Genomic DNA, 17,000 nt, shown 5'->3' on the forward strand with positions numbered 1-17,000 from the left:
GCATATCTCTCTATCAGTGTTATAGAGGGCGAACAATTTATGAGTTTGCCCTGCATAAGCTTTATGCAGGGTAAAACGGATTTATCTGGGTTTAGACCCCATTGGGAGTTGGGCATCTGAGTGCTAAAAACAAGCACACTCCTGTGAGCTGTTTTTGGGTAAACTTACAGTTTTGGGACAAGTGATTCAGACCCTGAGTCTGTGTTGAAGTGGACTGGAGTGTCTAATTCAGCAAGACGGGGTGCTGGAGTCCTGAGCTGGCAGGGAAAACAGAAGCAGGGGTAGTCTTGGCACATCGGGTGGCAGCTCCCAAGGGGGTTTCTGTGATCCAACCCGTCACAAATTGTTTAAAGGAATCATATACATTACAACTGATTTCAGAATTTGCAGGTGAGGATAATAGCAGTGGTGTTAAATCTGCTAGTTTGTAAAAAGTCTTAATTTATTTTATTTGTGCCCTTTATTTTTCTTTCATTGTAAATCAATATGACAAATAGGTAATAATGATGATGATAATACATTACAAGAACTCTAAGGTTGAAACCCAAGCATTCCAAACATTAAGAAATGCCAGATATAAGGCTGCTCAGGCAACCTTCGGATAGAAAATGCCAAATCCCATTTTTATCGAATTGTATTGTAAGGGGAATATTCGTGTCTTCCGGGTGATGATAAGTACTGTCTGGACAAATCAGATGGTCAAGTTTCCTGCCCATTAGGCAAACACAAAGAAGCAGGTGAGTAGCAGGCTCAATTGCATCAGGCACAGCAGCACCATGCTGCTAGTCAGAAAGAAACAGCCCCGATCAGAGTAATAGAACTGAACAACCAGTCAGAGAGACGGGGGGACTGTTCTACAAAATGCTAGCCATACAAATACCACCTTGAGAGAAGGGGATGGGACCAGAAACAGGTACACTGTTGAACATACCTGAGGCTGAGCCTAAGGCATGTCTACACTACAAAATTATGATGACCTAAGTTATGTCAACCTACAACCACCACAGTAATTAAATCGCTTTTGTGTGTCCACACTACACTCCTTGTGTCGGCAATGCATGTCCTCACTAGCAGCACTTGCATCAATGCAGAGGGCAGTGCACCATGGGTAGCTATCCCATTGTGCAACTGGCTGCCATCTAATGCAGAGTGTTTGGGAAGGTTTTGTAATGCTTCATGGGGCCAAATGAGTTGTGCAGAGGTGACTAGGAATATGATTTCAACATCCTATAATGCAGTGTTCTCCATCCTATAATTTCATCTGCATCCCATAATGTTTCACACCTCTTTTCAAAATCCCTGTAAAACCGTGCATCCGCCATCTCTGTCAGAAGCATGAATCCTTCGCAGCTTTGCAATACTGTGAGAAGTGTTGTGAGCACAGAGTGCCTGATCCTGCAGTATTTGCAGAGCCACAAGAGGAGCCACAGGGAACATGACGATTGCTTGGAGAGGAGATTGCTGTGGGACGTAGAAAGAAACAATTCAAAGTTGTTGATGGCATTCAAGAAGCAGCTGTAAATGGTGGTTCTGGACCCGATAAACAAGGACAGTATGCAGTTTTGGGATGATGAGCAGTGGCTGCAGAACTTTCGGATGCGCAAGGCCATATTCCTGGACCTGCATGTGGAGCTCACCCCAGCCTTCCAGCACAGCAACATCAAAATGAGATCTGCACTGACCATGGTGAGTGGCAATTGTTCTGTGGAAGCTTGCAACTCCTGATTGCTTCCAATCAGTTGGGAATCAATTTGGAGTTGGGAAATCCACTGTGGGGGGGTTGCTGTGATGGAAATATGCAGGGCCATTAATCACCTCCTGCTATGAAGGACAATGACTCTGGACAATGTGAAGGACATAGTAGATGATTTTGCAGCAATGGGGTTCCCAAACTACAGTGGGGCAATAGATGGCAAGCATATCCCTATGTTGGCACTAGACTACCTTGCCACAGAGTACATCAACAGAAAGGGCTACTTTTCTATGATACTGCAAGTGTTGGTGAATCATTGGGGATGTTTCACCGATATCAGCATGAGCTGGTCACGGAAGGTGCATGATGCATGCATCTTTAAGAACACAGGCTGTTCAGAAAGCTGCAAGCAGCAGCTTTGTTTCCAGACCAGAGGATTACCATTGGGGATGTTGAAACACCAATAGAGATCCTGGGAGACCCAGCCTACCCCTTACTCCCATGGCTCATGAAGCCGCACACCAGCCACCTCAACAGAACCCAGAAGCGTTTCAACTACAGGCTCAGTAGATGCAGAATGACAGCTGAATGTGCCTTTGGCTGTTTGAAAGGTCGCTGGCGCTGTCTACTCACGAGATTGGACCTCAGTGGGAAAAAAATCCCGATGGTTATAGCTGCCTGCTGTGTTCTGCATAATATCCCAACAACTGGGCATGGGAAAAGTTTCCGCTGGGGTGGAGGTGGAATGGCTGTCTGCTGATTTTGAGCAGCTGGGTACCAGGGCTATAAGAAGAGCTCAACGCAGAGCTATTCAGCTCAGGGAGGCTTTGAAAGACCACTTTAATAATGAGCCATGGCAAAATGTGTTGCTGTAGTGTGCTCTGCTTGGCATTGCTTTTTTGCACCCAGTCTGAACCCTTGAAATGAGTGCTGTGCATGTGTAGTAATATAACATTGCAAATGAACCTACTGCTGTTACCTGTGAATGATGTCAGCCCCGGTCAGCATATGTTGTAAACTAATAAAGATGAATTACATTTCCATAAATAGACTCTTATTCCAAACCCATGCAAACAGACACATTTATAACTGAATGAAACTCAATAAATACAGAGGAAAGAACAGTCATTTCCATTTCACAAACACATACACCAACCATGTCTTCCACTGGTCAGTGTATGTGCAGATGTGACTGCCTGTACTCTCCCCCGAAGTGGAGTGGCAGGGGTAGTGCAGCAGCCCAAGACACCACATGGAATGTTGGGAGGGTGTGTAGGGAGGCCCTGGAATGCAGTTCTCTGTAGGCTGCAGAGAGATGTGAACACAAGTCTGTTGAACCTGAAGGTCAACAAGAGCCTGCAGCATATCTATTTGCTGCTTGAGAAGTGTTGGCATCTCCTGCAGCACTTCTTCTCTCTGCCCTATCCCTGGCCATGCTGTCCACAAGAGAGATCCTCCAAGTCCTGTGCTCAGTATCTGAAGCAGCAGAGGCTTGCAGGATCTCTTGGAACATGTCATCCTGCATCCTGTTCCTTCTCCTCCTTATCTAGCTGAGCCCCTCTGCTGGTGTGGATGGAGAGATCCTCAAGGCCACATTTCCAGCTGCAAAAGATACAACGCAAAGAGGTACTATTGCGAGTATATTCACAAGATAAATGGAAACTTGGTATGCTGAACTCACTCCCCTTGACCTACACAACTTTCAAGCACTACCTTCTCACTTCTCTTTGGGATTCATACAGCACAGTGGAAGATCCACAATGGTGAGTACGGCCCAGGAGGAGGGGGAGAGTTGAAATAAGGAGGGGATAGCTCATGGCATGAGTATATGCTGAGCTTTAAAGGGGAGAGGCATGTACCTGGCCACTGGCCTGCGGAGTTCAAAACGTTGATGAGATCAGTCAAGGTGGAGCACTGTGGGACACCTCCTGAAGGCCACTAAAGTCGATGTAAGTAACACAGTGTCTACACTGACACAACATCAACCTAACTGCGTCGACCTAAGCGCTACACCTCTTGTGGAGGTGGAGTTAAATCGGCCTCAGCGAGAGCAAGATTTTAGTGTAGACGCTTACAGAGTTAGGTCGACATAAGCTCCCCTGTGTAGATCTAACTGTGTAGAGTAAACCAGGCTTAAGTTAGAATGTCTTGTCTGTTAGTGCTCTAATCACAGGTCTGCAACAACTGGGCATGGGAGAGACTGTAGCTGAACAGTCCAGACCTGGACTGTAGGTAATTTCAAAGACATAGCTTGCTTTAATGTTAAGGTGCAGAATATCATGATAAAAACTATTTTTGGCAGAAGAGCAACCAATAGTTTAATTGGCCAGCCAAGCAAATTCTCTTTGTGATAAAAAAAATGAACAGTGTGACTGCATGTGTACATTAATTGATCGTTGATTTATAAATTAACCATTTTAAACACATTTGTATAAAAATTAACACTCTATACACCGACTTTGTTGATTTTTTTAATTTAAAAATATCTTGACTACATCACAAAACTCATATTTTAAAAAAGGGTTAGTACTGACTGTTCCTGATTAAGACATTTTCCCTTAGAAATTCTCCCTTAGAATACTGTTCTGAACTATGTATTTAAAATATATTTAATGAGAAGTTTACTTTCCAGAATTCATGGAAACCTAAACCTCAATAGTTTTCAAGTCAGAAAGACAAACTGCTTTATGTAATTCACAGAAAGCATGAAAAGCTTATCAATAAAGTACTGTCTTTTTGTAAGTGGGTATAAGACCTTTCGAATTCATTCCCTACATTTACATGCCTGCTCTGCTCCTTTGAAATACATGGAATAGAAATAGTGAAATGTTTTCTATGACTGCTCTGTAAAACGCAACAGAAGATCAAAAATTTTGAAACATTGCTTATCAGTTGTTACACAATTGCTAAATACATTATTTCAACTATACAGATATTGAAACACTTGCAGGTCAAAAGTGACCTTAATCTTGTATTTACACCCATGAGGTAAAAGACTTCAGAGAAGTAACTGCAAGTGGAAATGTCTCAGAAATGCATGCTGGTTTATTACAGCGATTGCTGATGGATCCACGGATATATATGTATCTGATCAAGTCAAAGTGTATATCAGAATAGTGAACGATGGGAAATAAATAGACTCACTTTGTTGACATAGTAGACCCAGAATCTGGGACAGGACAAGGAATATGACCATTTTTTGGATGGAATCCAAGGCATAATCACTCATATCAGAACTGGCAAGCCTGATTTAGATTATGCAGTAGAGAACATGGGAAGTTCAGGTGGCACAGAGGTTAAATTTAGACAAGATGCTCCTCTCTTACTGGTGTGCACTACCAATTTCCCAATTCAGATTTCAACAAGAATTATTTTTCACATTTGAATATATTGTGCAAGACATTTTCAAAACTTACTATTAAAAAACATATGCACATTGATTTGCCTTGATGTCACTAGAAGATATGGATGTTCAGCAACTCTGAAAAATGAAGCTCTGTGCTTTTAACCTCCATGAAACATGGTTTGACACTGCCTATGATCCAGCCTTGTGGTTCTGACAATACTCTAGTTTACTCATGAGATAGATATCCATAGAAGCTCAAGTTCAATAAATCCTCTTCACTTGATTAAACCATTCTATTGAGATCAGTTCATATTATTCTAAATGGTGTAGCAGGTACAAAAAATAACAAATTTGTAATTAAAATGTAGACAGAACTACTTTCTAGATAATAATTATTTTTAACTTCTATTGCCAAAAAAAATGTAGGTGTTTCATTATTTTCCTATTATATCTAGCTGTTTTCATCTACAGTATAGACTTGTTCCAGGTTTTAGCTTCACAGTTTGTTTTCACTGAATCATTTCACTAATGAAACAAACTCATTTCTCTACTGTATGTTGCATTAAAGAGCATTACACTGCATGCCAGTAACATTTTAAGAACTCAGCCTAGCTTACACAATCAAAACAAGCACATTAGCAACAATAGTCACTAAAACTGATATTTTTATCCACTACAAATGGTAAAAAATTAAATTAAATTCACAATATGCAAGAACCATAAGAACATGGGATTTCAGGGACCCTGCCATGGTCTCCTCCTCAGGACATCAGTGGTCTGGTATGGTGATGACTTGGCCTTCTAGCCAGGTCACACAACCTTCCTGGGTATCGACGTCCCAAACAATGTCTGACAGAATAATGGCACTCAACACATCTTCCACCCACCCGGGGCTACTCTATAGTCTCAGGCATGGTCCACACTTTAAATTTAGATTGACCTAGCTACATCTCTCAAGGGTGTGAAAAATTCACACTCCTGAGTGCCATAGTTAAAGTGAACTGTCCCCCCCCCCCCCCCAGGGATGACATAACTATGTTAACAGAATAATTCTTCTGTAAACCTAGTTACCGCCACTCAGGGAAGCAGATTACCTACATCCGTGGTTCTCAACCTTATTTCATCGCACCCCCATTTTTTGTGACTGTAGTCCTTTATGTCCCCGGCTCTCCCCACTGAAGTACATACACCGCTGCCCAGTTCCGAAGGCAGCGCCGCACCAGCAGCAGCACAGAAGTAAGGGTGGCATTGTGAAAAGCAGTATTTGTCAATATCACTTTTCACAACAGACTTAGCACTCCATTGCCACCCTTACTTTGCTGCTGCTGCCACGCTGAGGCTGACAGCTGGAGCCCCGCTTACCCAGGGCTGACAGCTGGAGCCCCACCGCCACCTGCAGGGGAGGGATTGAAGGGTGGGGAGGGGAAGGAAAGCCTGAGCCTGGGTTGCTTTCCAATGAGGGACTGAGGGGGGAAGGAGAGCCCAAGGCCCCTCCCAGAGACAGATTGGGGGTGGGTAAGGAGAGCCCGAGCCCCATCCCGGTGAGGGATTGGAAGGCAGGGAAGGAGAATCCAAGTCCGAGCCACCTCCCGGTGAGGAATTGAGAGTCCCCTCCCCTCTCACCCCTTCCCGCCTCCTGGATGTGTACAAACAATCTGCAAAAGCCCCAGCTGCCTGTGGCTGACAACTGAAGCTCTTCAGCGTGCCTCTTATAGTCTGAAAGCCACTGACCTACATTGACATAAAACCCCCTTTCATCGATGTAGGAAGCATCTGCTCAATGGCATAGCTGCAGCACTTCAGCTGTGCCACCGTAGCACCAGTAGTGTACACACGCGCTCAGTCTTCTTCCACTGCAATGGCTCACAGAGCTTCCCTCTACGAAACTCAAAGACCAGACAAAAATACAAACTGAGCAACTTCTGCCCATCCCAGGCTTGAGCTTTTACCCCATCTTAGGTTCTTCCCAGTTCTTCACTCTTCTACAGAGCGCTGACCCACAATGCTACCTCCCTAGAGTTTCCCCCCTTTTTCAAGGCCCACTCTGTTCCTTTTGCTTTTCCCATGGCTCTCCTGACACCTGGTTCCTGTTAAGCACTTCCCACAGAGATAACTCCAGCTCATGTCTCTTGGGTTTCCCTCCCCCACTTGCACTGAACGCCATTCTTTAAATCCTCCCAGAGCCTGATACACCCTGCAGGTGTAACAAGGTGGGACTAATAGAGCTCTCAGACTCTAGTTAAGCCTTTCCAGGCCATTTTGGGGTTTATACACCCCACCATATATGTCCTAAAGACCCCACCATGGAAACCGTTACATTTGGGTCCTTGGGTAATTTTGAGGATCAGAGCCTAATAAGACAACTTTTTGCAAAAGGTATGCCCTTCATGCACAAATGCTGGTGCATACAAGTATAAAGTTTTTGCAGGTTCAAGTCAGCTGACAGGTTTGTTTTGTTCTTAAACTGTCATTACAGTTTATTGAATCAAAATTGTCTTCACCTAACTTCACCACTCCTAATACAGTAATAATTAAAGCATTATATCTTGTGAAAGTGGAACATCAAGGTGCTCATCTCCCCCCCTTCTACTCCCCCCACACACACAGAAAGATGCAGCTATTTTCCTGTTCACTCATCCCTCTGTTCTTTGCTGGAAATAGAATGTGCATATACAGAATATCAAAATGTGTGATCTATATGCAGAAAGAGTGGCAAAAAAAAGAATTCTTGCTGAAATCAGCAAAATCCAGGAAATTCAGAGGAAAGGCTGAAACTTCTTACCTAAACTCACTGATCATCCTTTGTTATTGAGAGGCAATGTCTTTTTATTTTCCTTGCCAGGAGCCTCTTCTCAGATAGCTGGGATCTAGCCGGGGCCCCACCCAATTAACAGTATTGGATGGGCATGGTAGTTGTGACCCTGACACCCCTTTTCACATCCTAGAGTTGAGAACTCCTGCTGAAAACCACCCTTTTCCTACTTACAGGCAACTCAAAGGACAGGTAAAACCGAGTTTTAACTCAAAATTTCCTGATTTTAGACAGACCTTTTAATTTCATTTTAAATTTAAGAGTTTGTGTGATTTTGTTTTATTAGTTGATCTTAAATTACAAGCAATATTAAAATAAAATCAAAGTTAAATACTGTAAGAATATTGGATATAACTGAAATGAAAAGGTCCAGATGACCTTGTAAAATCACAGAATCATAGAAATGTAGGTCTGAAAGGGATCTCAGGAAGTCAAATTCCAGCCTCGTAGGCTGAAGCAGGACCAAGTAAACTCAGAAATTATGAGACTGCATCTACGTTAGAAAATAAATATTCTCTAGACTGCAACATTTTGATAACCATTGAATTATTACAATCATTCTGAAATGTATATTTATCTTTTTGTTGATTTTCCAATTCCCTTGGGACAACACACTACAAGGTTACAGGACTCTCCCCTTCAGTTACTTAGCAACCAGCAGCCTTGAATAGAAGGTAGGACAAAAAGTGCATGGTATGATAATGTAGCTTGTACTGCAATGTACAATAGAGTCCAATTTTTTTAGTATTAATACCATAGTTCTCGCCTGATCCTAGTTGGTAAATGAATTCTTCCCATGATCAATGGAATTGTTGTTATGACTGGTCTATTCTGATATGGTCAAAGATTGAACACTTTTAGTTTATACTAACAACAAATTCATTTAAAGTCTGCTAACAACAGTGTTGATAACAAATTCTACTTCAGAGAGTTTGGGGCTATTTGTTCATACCAAACCAAAGAACAAAGCATCAAGGACCACAGCCTGGTAAAGATGCATAATAAAGGTAAGTACATAAAAATGTGTGGAGCCTTTTACACTCTACAGTTCTGGTCAAGTAATTATACACCCAACCCTGGAAGCCTTCTATGTAAAGAATGATCATTGAATTCAATGGAATTTCATTCAGGGAAGGTTTGCAGGATCAGGACCCAAGTGAATTACTTTTTTCTGGGGATCCTGCTACAGCGGGGTACACAATGGTGGCATGTTAATATCACTACTTATCTGCTTTCTTTTCCTTTTTGTCTAGTATATGTTTGTTCCAGGTAATTCAAACAGTTAGGGTGAAAGAGTGACTTGCTCATTAGTTTTCATTCTTCAAATGCCTAAAGAAATCTATTTAAATAAAGCAATATTATTTGAATGGACTCATGCAGTTCTTATCCTCATAAAATAAACTAGAACTTAAAAGTTACTTACCAACCTCACTTGAAGCAAGGGTATTTTAACTTTAAATGCAGTGCTAAATAACCATAAATATCATGTTAATTTTTTGGAGATTAATAATGTGAAATAATTTGTGTTTATATTTTAATTCAACAAGTTCTCTCTGGCTTTATGATTGCTATACTACCAGATGTTTATAAGTAGCTCTCCAAAATAATCATCCACAACTGAGAAAGTTTATTTTCCTCCTAAAAAATCAGCTAAGCATTCAACCATGCAGTTAGCTAACAGTAATTTCCCCAAAGAAACATACATAAGACAAGAACATGCAGTGTCCATTAGTCATTTGTCAAGTTTTGTAGACAATAATGCAAAGAGGGAATTGTATAGAAAAACCCAATTGCTTTCTTTACATTTTATTGTCACACTGAACTTGTCTCTGACAACAAAGGAAATATCTTGTTTTGTGAGTTACATATACTACTAGAAAAAATAAATGGATAAGAGGGTGTATTTACTCTAGGATTATGGTCTATTCTTAGGGACAGACTGCTCACTAAAATTCATGAACTATTAAATGATGCTTTTCGTCTGCAATTTTTATTGAACATTTTTATTAACTAATTAGAAGTCAAATAAACAGAAATTAGTTAAGATAATTACTCAGTTCATTCTCAGAGTGAATTAATAATTGAGTCAGGATATTGTTAAAGAGAATCACAATTTTCACCTCCAGGGCACTGGCTTAAGTGGTAGTTAACCAAAGTTGTCTAAAAGCTGTTTTGTGACACATATGTATCACATCACATATGTATAATATGAGAACTAGGGGCCACCAAATGAAATTGATGGGCAGCAGGTTTAAAACAAATAAAAGGAAGTTCTTCTTTACACAGCGCACAGTCAACCTGTGGCACTCCTTGCCTGAGGAGGTTGTGAAGTATAGAACTCTAACAGGGTTTAAAAGAGAACTAGATAAATTCATGGAGGTTAAGTCCATTAATGGCTATTAGCCCGGATGGGTAAGGAATGGTGTCCCTAGCCTCTGTTTGTCAGAGGGTGGAGATGGATGGCAGGAGAGAGAGATCACTTGATCATTACCTGTTAGGTTCCCTCCCTCTGGGACACCTGGCATTGGTCACTGTTGGTAGACAGGATACTGGGCTGGATAGACCTTTGGTCTGACCCAGTATGGCCATTCTTATGTTCTTATATGTATGTGAACACCAGCATCACAACTGATACTAACTGGCACCATCAATGGCAGTCTTATCAGAGATGAAGGACTGAATTGATGTAGAAATTTAACTACCGCCTTCAATAAGAAAGCTGTTAGGCACATTGCCAGGACACTATATGGGAGATCAGACATTGGATCCCCATGTACCTAATCTGTGGATAAACAGAAACTTTATTCTTCAGTCTTCTGTTTCACAGAAACAAGTTTTCGACTCCAGATGAAGATAGGCAAAGCTAATGGTCATCAGAAATTAAACTGGGGTTTGAAAAACAACCAATTTAGAGGTTCTCAGGAGAATCTCAAATGAAGAGCTAAATGGAAAACTTTCATTTAGCACTGTGATTTGTAAATTACATTCAAGCCTTGACACCCAGGTGACAGGTGAATCATAAGTCTCTAATACAGACTAAAGTTTAAATGATCTTTTATATATCAATTTGCACCATGCTCAGGTTTGGTTTTTGTTTGTTCTTTTAAGTAGGCCTAAACATGTCACTTGCATTTAATAGACAACTGAATTTTTTTTAAAAATATTTACATTGACTTTCCATAACAAAAAGCTATAGGTCATATGGTAATTGTATGTAGAATACACAGGATACACTATTAGACAATCTAATAGTCACCAGAAGGACACCAAAAAAAACCAAGGTCACACACAAAGTATAGTGATAGCATTTCAGATCACCTACGTAGGGCTGAAATTGATCTGATATAGCAGTATTTCCTTGCTCCTCAGGCCAACTATACTTGCTTTTCTCTGCAATGCTGCAGAGCAACACAAGGCACCAGCCTTCTCCTCTCCCTCCTCCACACAGCCCAACCCACCAAACCTCTCACTAAATTTACACACAAAAGGAATACTGAATGGAGCCAACAGTGGTTGCAGATTACTAGTAAAGAGAGGTTACTAGTAACTGTTCTTTGAGAGTTTTGTCTGAGCATTCCTACTAATGGGATTCACGCACCTTCAGCATTGAGCTGCAGAACTGTACAGAAACGCCAAGTCCACTGGTGATGCAGTGGCACTAGGGTGACCAGATAGCAAGTGTAAAAAATCGGGACAGGGGGTGGAGGGTAATAGGTGCCTATATAAGAAAAAGCCCCCAAAATCGGGACTGTCCCTATAAAATTGGGACATCTGATCACCCTAAGTGGCACTCTTCAGCTAAAATAACATCATTAGCTCTGTGTATATAAGCGAGCATGCCCCCACTCAGACTCTCTCAGTTCCATCTCCCAAGACCAGAGTTAGTCCTGAAATACAAAGAACTCTGATGCAGAGAAGATGGATGTGTAGTGTGAATGCACAGAGACAATTCTCAAACAACAACAGTAACCGTAAGGACTGGTCTACACTGAAAATTTACATCAGCATAGCTACATCTCCCAGGGTTGTGAAAAATCCACATCCAAGAGACATAGCTATACTAACTTAACCCCCACTGTAGACAGCGTTTAATTGATGGAAGAATTCTTCTGTTGACCTAGCCCACCTCTCAGGGAGGTGGAATAACTAAAGCACCATGAGAACCTCTCCTGTTACTGTATCGAGTGTATACACTGAAGCACTACAGTGGTGAAGCTGCAACACTGTAGCTGAGCCGCTGTAGCAGTTTAAGTGTAGACATAGACTCACGCTCTTCGAGGGTCTCTGTACATTCCCACTAATGAGAGATTAGCAAGCAATGCCCCCATTGGAGGATGGTGAATAAGGAGTTCTAGGCAAAAATGGAATTAGGTCAAATTGGGTAGAACATGATACCAAGTCTAATAGTAGTGCTTAGTGAAATTAATTCCATGTTACTTTTTTGCAAATCTCTACCAGGGGAACTTGTCTTAAAGAGACTATAGAGGAAGCTGTGTCCTTAGATGTGTGTGCCTTTAACCCATGGCTATTGGCTTCTTGGATAAGGAATAGCAGTGCTGAATACATCTCTTGATCCAGTGGCATAGAGTCTGGTTATTAATAGCCATCCCTCTACATCTCTCCCCATAAGCTACAGACAGTCTGTTTAATTTTCTAAATGCTTTCATCCAGGGGTTCTCAAACTTCATTGCACCGTGGCCCCCTTCTGACAACAAAACTTACTACATGACCCCGGAGGGGGGACTGACACCTGAGCCCTGTCCCCCCAGGGCCAAAGCCCAAGGGCTTCAGCCCCATGCAGGGGGCCTGTAACCTGAGCCCTACCACCCAGAACTGAAGCCCTCAGGCTTCAGCTTTGGCCGGGCAGCAGGGCTTGAGCTTCAGCCTCGGGCTCCAGCAAGTCTGATGCCAGCCCTGGTGACCCCATTAAAAAAGGGATTGCAACCCACTTTGGGGTCCCAACCCACAGTTTGAGAACCACTAGTTTAGTCCTTTCTAAATAAGAACACAGGGCACTTTTAACATCTAATGAGAAGAGGCCTCCCTTGGGCAAACTTGGGGTCTGGTTCAAAGTCTGAAACGACTTGAGGCATAAAGTTAGGATGAGACCTCATGACAAGTTGATCTCTATGTACCTGTGTAATGGGGTGGATTAGATCTATAGGCCCCCTGCTGGAGGCCTCAGGGTCCTGCTACACCCTGTCCCAGAAAAGAGCAGAAGAGAAGTCGCCGAGCAGCTAGAGTGGTTGCGGGGAAGCAATGAGAGAAGCTGCAGGGAGCAGCCAATCAGGGCCCAGCAGGGCCATATAAAGAAGCTGCAGAACAGAGCAGCAGGCCTGGAGCTGGAGGAGAGAGAGGACTGTGTTCTTGGCTGGCTGAAAGAGCGGCAGGACCATGGACAGCTCACTGTAGGGAGGGACCAGGGAAGCTAAGAAGGAGCTCCTGGCTGGCTGCTGGGACTGAACCCAACAAAGTTGCCTGCAGGGACCGAGGGAACAAAGAGGAAGCTCCTGGCTGGCTGCTAGGCCTGAGTAAGGACTGAGCCCAGGGAGGGCCACAAGAAGACAGTGTCTCCAGGGACAAAGTCCTGAGGGTCTGGCTCCATATCAATGCAGGGACAGGTTAAAGACTGTATACCCCAGAAGGGGTTTGTTCTGTTTCACATACAGATAGTGAGAGAGACTTGGCCAGAATGCATGCTCCTTGGCACCAGCTGTGCAAATGCCACTGGTCTGCTCCATAGAGTTCTGTCCGTTTCCCTGACTAAAGATTCCGTCAGCATGCATTTAGTCCAGGGGTTCTCAAACTTCATTGCACCGTGGCCCCCTTCTGACAACAAAACTTACTACACGACCCCGGGAGGGGGTACTGAAGCCTGAGCCCTGTCACCCTTCAGCCCCATGCAAAGGGCCTGTAACCTGAGCCCTGCCACCCTGGTGCCAAGGAGAGCCTGTGTTCTACCATGATGCTCCAGATTGAAGACAGCAGTGAATACTGCTGCACAAAGTCAAGCAGCTGAGGCAAAGCCAACAGCTTTGATGGGAGTTCCCGGATGAGAGGAGAAACTGCCAGCAGCGGAGTATCCAGCAGCAATGAACTGTCAATATAACTCAGCAGCAGAGCCTCAAGCTGAGAATGGGTGTGTGCTGAAGGTGATGCTGACACCAGTAAGGAGTTCCCGTAGAAATATGTGCCAGTGGCAGAGAAGGAGAACAATGCCTCTTCTACTTGGACTCTCTCTGCGTACTGGAATGCTTCCTCCTCCTTCTTCTTCCCAGAGAAGAGTCACAAGGTGGACAGGAAGCCTGCCTTTTGGTTACGGCGTCAGCCAACACCAATTCTGATGGCACCAAAGACTTCAACAGTGACGCCAATACAGACCATGCTGATGATGCATGTTGTCTAGATGGAGCCTGCAGTGCTGGATAGGAAACTTAGGCATTGTAGGCATTAGCATCGGGGAGGCAGACCTTGGGCCTGACAAGACAGGACTGGCTCGGTGCACCTCAGGCTTCTTTGGTGATGACACTAACACAAAAGCAGACTTCAAACCTCCCACAGAGTATCACGATGGTCCAGTTCAAGGCTTACTGAAGCCAAATGCACTTGCAGAGTGAGCTGCCTGATCTTCTTTGTCTGATAAAAGCATCTCAAAACATGCACTGTGATATGATGTGCGATTCTCCCAAGCACACAAGGCATTGGATATGTGTTTCTGACTTAGGGAAGACTACTGAGCAGATCACACACCTTTTGAACCCCCTATGTGATTCAGGACCCAACATGGTCTCAGAGGAACAAAGACCAATGGTTCCAACTAAGCTAACTATAACCATCTGTTTGAAGAAAACAAGCTAACTAGCCTTTGCTGACAAGACAGAAAGATCCATTAGCTGTCAGGGGCAGCAAAGACACTGACATGAGCTAGAAAGTGCAACCCCTTATATTCACAGAGCCAAGGACATCATTCTAATGCAAGAGCACTACTGCACTCCCCAGCAGACATGGCTTTTTTATAAAGTTCTGCAGCTGTATGCTAGAAGCGCTGAATCCCATTAGTGGGAATGCACAGAGGCCCTCCAATCAGAAATAATTGTTTTATTATGTTGCTACAAAAGATACTTCTAATGGCAATAATGTTTCTTTGCTTATTGTGTAATTTCAATGCTACAGAATAAAAGAGTTAGCCAAGATGGCTGCTTCTGTATACAATATGGTGCCAGACTGGAATTACAACCATAAGTGAAACCCTTGAAGTATGAGGGGGAAATGGTTCCGTAACAACTTTATATTAGTCCACTAAACATAGTCAGATAGCACTAATTTAACTGAGAATATAATTTAGAGCTACATAGGTGTAACTGGGAAGAGTAATTTGGCCTGCAGAATCTACTTCTAATGATGATGATACATATGACAAAGAACCACACTTGGCTCTCACTTCCCTGAGTGAGTTTGCAGGGTTGATACTTGGGAAAAACAAACCAACCATCATTTTATTTGTACCATGAGAACAATTGGTACTGAAAACACTGATCCAAAAAGCAACATCAGACTCCACAATGCCAGTTAAAAGGGAACTTTTAAGCTATAAAATGTTTGTTGTGGTTTTTCCAAAATGTGAGACTTCTTTTAGGACAAAATTAAAGATTTTTTTAGAAGTGAACTTAATTTTATAAGAAATTCAAAGAAACTAAGGTGAAAATAATTAACAGGAGCAACAGAAATCACATTATTGAAACTACAATGAAACCTGACTTAAGGGACTTATAAAAATCAGGTGTTAAACAGATGTTCTCCTAATTAATGTGTAATAGAACTATACAATTACATTTTGAAATTCTTGGGGCTCTCTCTTAAAATAAAGGTTGCCTAATAAGGGTAATTTTTATACCAGTTTCACTGTATATTTAATATCTTAAAAGCAGGTTTAAAAACAGTCTAAGACATATGCCCAAAAGCAAAATTAGCCTGATAGTCCAGTGGCAGGATGTTGTGTTGTATGTGGCGATCGGAGTCTAGGAATCAAGCTTAGTTCTTAGTTCCCAAGTTAACAGCAGCAGCATACTCAGTCCCTGCTGGAAATATATTTTGTACATCAAATTAATGCTCCCCTCCCCTCAAAAAAAACCTATATAGTCCTGGAACTTTGCCATTAGTGCTTTGCAACTGAGCAGGAATTTATCATTCTGGTATGGATCTCGATAGCAGATGTTAGAGCAGTGGCTCTCAACCTTTCCAGACTACGATACCCCTTTCAGGAGTCTGATTTGTCTTGCATACCCCCAAATTTCACCTCACTTAAACTACCACATTTACAAAATCAGACATAAACATACAAAAGTCGCACAGCATGCTATTCCTGAAAAATTGCTTACTTTCTCATTTTTACCATATTATAAAATAAATCAACTGGAATATATATATTGTATTTATATTTCAGTGTATAGTATATAAGGCAGTATAAACAAGTTTGTTTGAAATTTTAGTTAGTACTGGTGTCGCTAGTGCTTATGTAGCCTGTTGTAAAACTAGGCAAATATCTAGATGAGTTGATGTACTCCTGGAAGACCTCTGCATACCCCCAGGGGTACGCGTACCTCTGGTTGGGAATCACTGTGCTAAAGGGTATCTATTACGCATGCCTCAAAGTTTAACTTTTGTCCTTTCCTCCAGTGCCTGCCTCTATTTCATTGTTTTATATAAATGTTTTAAATCTGCAATATATGTTTCCATAGATCTCTTTATCCCCCCCGCCGTGTTACTATTCGATTAAAGCCACTTATCCCACATTTCAGTAATCTGCAACCTAGTTATTGTCTCTGTTGTGAAGCCCCCTTCCAGTTTCCCTGGGGGTTAGCATTACCATCTTTAGCAGACTCTCCTAATGTGATACTATATTGTGCATGAATAAGGCTACGATTTTGTCATGGATATTTTTAGTAAAAGTCAGGGACAGGTTGTCATATTATGCCCCAGCTGTCATTCCCAGTATGTTCTTCAAATGAATTACCTTATCTAAACATAAAATGCAGTCAGATTATCCACTCACTAATATGCTACATTCAAAGATCAAATGCATTATAAACTTTTAAATTAACTATAACAGTTTCTTGGTCCATGACTGGAGTTCCTAGGTGATACTGCTA

The sequence above is a fragment of the Terrapene carolina genome, unplaced genomic scaffold, assembly GCF_002925995.2.
Source record: "Terrapene carolina triunguis isolate 2854851 unplaced genomic scaffold, T_m_triunguis-2.0 Scaffold88, whole genome shotgun sequence".
In the NCBI taxonomy this organism is placed as follows: domain Eukaryota; kingdom Metazoa; phylum Chordata; order Testudines; family Emydidae; genus Terrapene; species Terrapene triunguis.